The sequence below is a fragment of the Copadichromis virginalis genome, linkage group LG1 (assembly GCF_057382275.1).
Source record: "Copadichromis virginalis isolate Kocher_CV1m ecotype Utaka linkage group LG1, C_Virginalis_male_GT1.1, whole genome shotgun sequence".
Classification (NCBI taxonomy): Eukaryota; Metazoa; Chordata; class Actinopteri; order Cichliformes; family Cichlidae; genus Copadichromis; species Copadichromis virginalis.
Window position 1 is genome coordinate 33,618,124 of NC_140618.1, and position 6,170 is coordinate 33,624,293.

Genomic DNA, 6,170 nt, shown 5'->3' on the forward strand with positions numbered 1-6,170 from the left:
GCTGGATGCACCCTCCCCCTTGTTTAACAATCACTGATTTTCGCGCATTGCATGCCGGGAACTCGTGGCAAAACAATCCAAGTACCGCATCAAATGCAAACATTTGCAGCACCGCAAAACGTTCATTCTCCAGTTCCAATACCTTCTTTTTTTTTTCTTTGCCGCACAAAAAAGGAATGTACAAAACAAAAGGAGAACAATGCCGGTCCGTACAAAGACAGACTCGACGAAAAGACAAAGAAAAGATACGAGGAAAAAATCAAAGGAGTGAAAGAGTGGACAAAAGATGTCAGCGTGCTGCCCAACTTTCACCACGCTCAGATTTATAAATATACGCTTCTTGGAGTGAGTGCATACACTCATGAAGTTTAGTAACTTCAGGTCACTGCAACAAGCCCAGGTACAGTTTACCGACGGATGGGTACAGGACCTTGAAATGCACCGTGTAGAACGAAAGACTATTGTACATATCATAAGTTTACCAGTCTCACAAATCGTCTTCATAAATACACATTCATTAACAGTTTATTAATATAACCTTTGAGCTCAACGGTAATTAATTAGTAGTGGAAATAATTTCTGGTAGTGTAACAGTGTTTATGTGGTATTATTCCACTTGCCACAAATATCAGTGTAATGGGGAAACAGCGCCCCCCCCCCTCTCGGTGTGGCTGGCTGCAGTAATCGCTGCCAGTCTGCCGTAGCCATACGAGAGGTGAGTTGTATTGTTCCGCACACAATATAGCTAAGTAGTACAGACACATAAAACATGTTTGATTAGCTGACGAGCACCGAGTGTAATAAGTGCTTAGTGGACACATGTCCAACACCAGTTTTATGTACTTTTCATTTGTTTATTAATGTGTGAAACTGTATGCTAAAGCGGAATGCTAATGAGATGTTCTGCCGTAGTGTGCTGTGCGGAGTGGTGTGTGGCGAGCCTGTGCACTGATAATACACCGTTGTTTCCATTCAGGTACATCATTTGTTGTTGCTGTTATTTTATTGTATATTAGAAATTGTAATATTGCTGCAGTAATCGCTGCCAGTCTGCCGTAGCCATACGAGAGTGTGCTGTGCGGAGTGGTGTATGGCGAGCCTGTGCACTGATAATACACCGTTGTTTCCATTCAGGAAATAAAGTGGCAACGATCGATCAGAGACTCCTTGTCTTTTTAAAAACACTACACAACGCAGAGTCGAGGAGTCTGTTTGGGCCGAACTGTTGCAGCGGGATGAAGCAGAAACCGGTTACAGTAGCATTACAGAAATGTAGCAGTGACAATAATATTGTATGTTGTAATCGCAATGGACAATTAGTGATACAAAACAACTGTTTTATCCTGTGAATAAAAGTATATGGTTTTGTCAGTGTACCATGGTTATAACAGAAGCGAAACGCAATATTGTGTCAGGACAATTCACTATTTATGCACAATAAACAAAGGAGCATAGCGCGACAATTTCTGTTCAGCGCCAGACTTGCTTGTAACCTATATCACCAATTATGTTAAGAAAAATGACATATTAACTACAACAGCAGACTGACCTTTGTGGGAATGCTTGGAGCAGACTAACATGTGAGCTGGAGTGTTCTGAGATGTTATATTTGGTATATCCAGACCATCCGTCGGCTCTTACTTCGGAAACATGGCTTAAAAAATTTCACTTCAACGACGTAATCCGATTAAAAAAAAACGATCTCTTTACCCGTCGGCTTCCCGTGGCTCTCATGCGACCGGTTATTGCAGTTAATAATACAACAGCTTCTTGCCATTTTTTGGGTTTCTTTTTATCGCTGTGTAACTGAGTTCAATTGAAAGCCTGCGTGCGCTAGTACCTCTTGCCACAAGTTCCCAGAATCCTTTGCGGTTTTATCCCTGAATGACGTCACATTTTCAATCTTTATCCTGGTGGGCCGGTCTCTAGTCAAAATGCCGGGGCCGATTTTTTGTCCCAGTCCAGCCTTGGCCACATCTGAAGGATCTCTATCTACAGCAAAGAGGAGGAAATCATATTACGAAGCAAATTTTCCATATGGCAAACCTGTGGAGTATTTAATTGAATCGTCAAAGCACACTTATATGTATGTGCCTATTCTCACATCTTTGCAATTGTTGTTGAAAAAAATGATGTGCTTGAAGAAAATGTTCTACTCACAAGAGGGACAGAAATTGTCAATAATACTTTATGTGGATGATTTTGAAATTGCAAACCCACTTGGTACCTCAAAGAAAATACATAAAGTCTTTAGTGTCAGCTATAGAGTCAGAGATCCGTCACAGATTTCATTATGTCTTCTGTTTTGATGTGGATCAGGAGTTCAAGGGGAGATTTGGGTCTGAGGCACTGGGTGATTCTGTGGCATTGCTCCATGCTGTGGAGCAGGGAAATTATTTTACTGCTATTGGTAAATAATCATCATCATTACTATTGCATTAATAATATAATTTACAGCATTGATATTGTATTCAGAGGTTTAAACAGTGTGTGTGTCTTTCAGAAAGACTAAGTTGCAGGAGTTGACAGGAAGTTGCAGAGAGTTTGCAGAAGTGAAAGCAGAGTCTAAGTTATTCTGAGGAGCAGGTTAGACGAGGCTATTTGAATTACTAGGTTATTCAAATTGCCTGTTATACTTTTATATTCTTTTATTAAGCTCTTAGTAGAGGTTCTTGATTAAAACATTTATTCAACATAGTACATATAGTTTCAGTTAGGTTGTGTTGGGATTCAGAGATTCTTTTATTGCTACCATATAATCTGCCTTATGAAGAATGTATTAATAACATGTTTTACAGTATCATTTATCAGTAATATTTCCTGCAGGGTTTATAAAATTGCATTGAATATGTCTGTCATCACATTGACATTTCTATGTTTATCAGGTTTAGTTCATTTTATACACAATGCATGAATGTGCTTGGTTAGAGTTGATGTTCCATTCTAGAAGGTTTTAAGCTTCACTGGTGAGAGTGTCCAGATGATACATGCTGAGGGGAGATGAGAACATAGCAGGTTAATTGCATGCATGCTTACAGTACATATAATACATATAATCTAGGAATAGGCCTGAGCAGAGGCCCCAATGTTTCCAGCTTCTTGTTGCTCACCTGTTGCATTTTATTCTACTTGGTAACAGATGAGCAGAGTCAATAATTAGCCTCAGAGACCCTGAGGGCTTAAGATTATTACCTTGTATGGAAGGTGTTATAGAAAAGAGAAGTTCTATGTCTGCTTATAGCTATTAAAAGATGTACAAGATGTACGATTAACTGTGACTAATGTCTGGAACCTATTCTAATCTGTCATTGATGCCATGGGGGGGTGTGTACCCCACTGCTTTATAATACAGTCTTGTTGGTATATGTATGATTTCTATATGTTGTACATCAGATAAAAACTTTGGTTGTAAGATTCAGATAATTATTTAATAAAAGCGAGACATTTTAAATGAGAATAAGAAAGTATTTCTTTGTGCCCCCCTCTCCCTGTTAATACCCTGCCTGGCCCCCTGGCAACACTTTGCTAGATCCGCCCCTGCACAGTTACCAGCTGTCAGCTATGTAAAAAAGGATCCTGGTGTTATTTGTCTCTCAGAAACAGTTGATAACTTCCCTTCAACTCATTCATGTCACCTAAAAGGTAAACCTGTTTCTCCATCACCTGTTCAGCTCTGATGATTCAGTAAGGACATCTCCTGGTTTCATCTTCATGTTTCCCTCTCACCACATATCCAAACCAATATCATGACCAGCAGCTTTTACGGCTGTGGCTCCAGCAAACATCAGCTGATACTAGAAAGTAATATTAAATACATTCTAAAAACAGCTGATCAAGCTTAAACGTGCTGCTGTTGTTTAGCACGACATCCGGCGGTTTCCTCTTTCTGGCGCAAAGTTGGCGATAAACAAACAAGAAAAAAGCCGATCAGCTGATCAATGATCAGTTTCATGACTGAATGAGAGAAGAAGAGGCAGCTGCAGTGTAAAGACGCAGAATAAATCTAGCTTTGTGTCTTTTTCCATTCTAGCTGAAGTACGGGACAAATCGCATTCCTTTTCAGCTCAACACAAAACGCGCAATATTTTCTCTGAATACGGGACGATTCCGTTTTTTATGGCATGGTTGGCAACTTTACTTTACTTACTTTACCAACCTTGTGAATAAAATAAAGTTCACTATCAGTAACATCATAGCACCCACCCAGCTGTATAGAAACTCCGTCATGCTAGCTAGCACGCAGTACGAGTTATTGTAACTGACTGTAAAAACTCAGCACAACGAAAATAAACTCCACCTAAACTTGGTTTATATCTGACCCAGATAGACTGCAGGTCATAACTTCTTACCTGAAGTTCAGCTCACCTGACACTCGAACCGGCGGCCACCTCGGGTCTCTCCTCCTGCCTCCCCTTCCCCTCATCCACCTGGCCTCTTGAGGCAGCTCCGCCATATCCGCCACCAAACAACTGAGTTATTTTTACACATCTGCCAGCATCTGGCCAATTCACCACCTTTCATTGTTTATACGGTTACTAAAAAAAAAAAAAATCATCAGTCCATAAAAACAAAAAAATCACCAGCGATGGCCAGTCCAGCTATGGTCGTGCCATCAGTTAACCCTTCGTGTGCCAACTGTGGCGCGCGTGCCCAGGGTTGCCGACCCCTGATCTAGATGGACAAACAAGCTGGAGCAAAACACGTAGCTTTGATTTTGTGATTTTCTGCTGATCTGTCCCTTTAAGAGTAAGACTTCAAGAACAGAACTGTAGCCAAGAGTGAAGTTTCCATGAGTACAGAAGAATCACTATTAAAGGCATTCATAGGAAAGTCTGACTTGTAACATGAGATAGTTTCAAACATCAAACACCAAAGCTGTTCTACAAAGATCTGCAAAAATCAAGCGATTTCCATCCGTTTTATATTTTCCACATTTACAGCCAACCACACAAAGAGAACTAGGATGTTTTTAAGCTCTTCAACATAGCAACAAGCATTGACTTCATCCCCCTACTCCATGATTTCATGCACTAACAAATATATAATTAACTTTTAAAGATCCTCTCCTGCACAGAGCTCTTATGTACTTCCCTATATGCTCAGCAGATCTGAATTATTGCTCCTCTTGCATAACACCTATGTGTTTTTGTTTCTGGTCTGGTAACATTTTTTTCCACTTTTTCTTTCCATAAACAGATCTCACATTCTTCTGAGGGCGGAGTATCTAGAAAAACGTCATCTTTAAACACTTTTTGTGTGTGCGAGGACCTACAGATAACAAACTATTCTTTTCTCACAGTTTTGATGGAACATTCAGTTAGTAAAAACAAACAAATGGTGGTATGTTATTAACATCAAACACCAGAAAAACTGGATTCAAGTTTGACCAGTTCACACAGAAAGTGGAACAAACTGCCTGGAAACTGCTGATTCGATCTTCATGGTCATGAAGCAGATAATTTTTCTTCTTCTTTTTTCTCTTTCTTTCTCTGAAAAGCTTCATTCCTTTTAGTTTCTCTTATTGAGGGCGTGTCACAGGCAGGGATTCAGTGTTTTGTCTAAGAGCTTTTGAGTAGAAAAAAACAAAGTAGATGGAAACTTCATTGGCGATAGATAAATGTTGCAGATTAGCCGAGCTTTTGTTAGCCTTTAAATGAAGTTTCTCCAAAAATGTTTGCGTTTATGCGTTTTGATGAGTCAGAGCCAGGTGCTTCCACCACTGATGCATTTTACATGCTGAAAATTATTTATTTATTTTTAAATAGCTGAAGCACTCATGTCTTCGATTGTAAGTTCAGATGTGACCGTCATGGTCAGAATTAAACGTGGTCACAGCGCTTAGCTGGGAACAAAAGCACTTCCCATATTTCTGTGAGCTCTGTTTGAAGTGAACACATTTTCACAAAGGGAGTTGGGGGGGGGGGGGTTGTGGAGGGTGGAGTGATGGTGTAACGTTACATGGGACATGTTATTTGGTAAACATGCAGTTGTCATCTTACAAACACAAACAGAATCCAGTGGAAAGATTAGCCTTGAGGCCCTTTAAACAGCTTGTGAAAAACGAGCCTCCTGTCAGCCCTGTTACATAAATGTTTACTAAGAAATACCAAACATTGTGTTCTATTTGTTTTACTTTGCCTCGAGTTTGCCCATCGCCACAGATTAGTCAT

The 6,170-nt window shown here is 40.0% G+C and overlaps 1 protein-coding gene across 1 annotated transcript in view; it reads right to left on the reverse strand.

Moving 5' to 3' along the window:
• LOC146719104 (N-acetyllactosaminide alpha-1,3-galactosyltransferase-like) overlaps positions 1-6,170 on the reverse strand; it is a 44,906-nt gene that overhangs the window by 11,529 nt on the left and 27,207 nt on the right. The window lies entirely within an intron of this gene.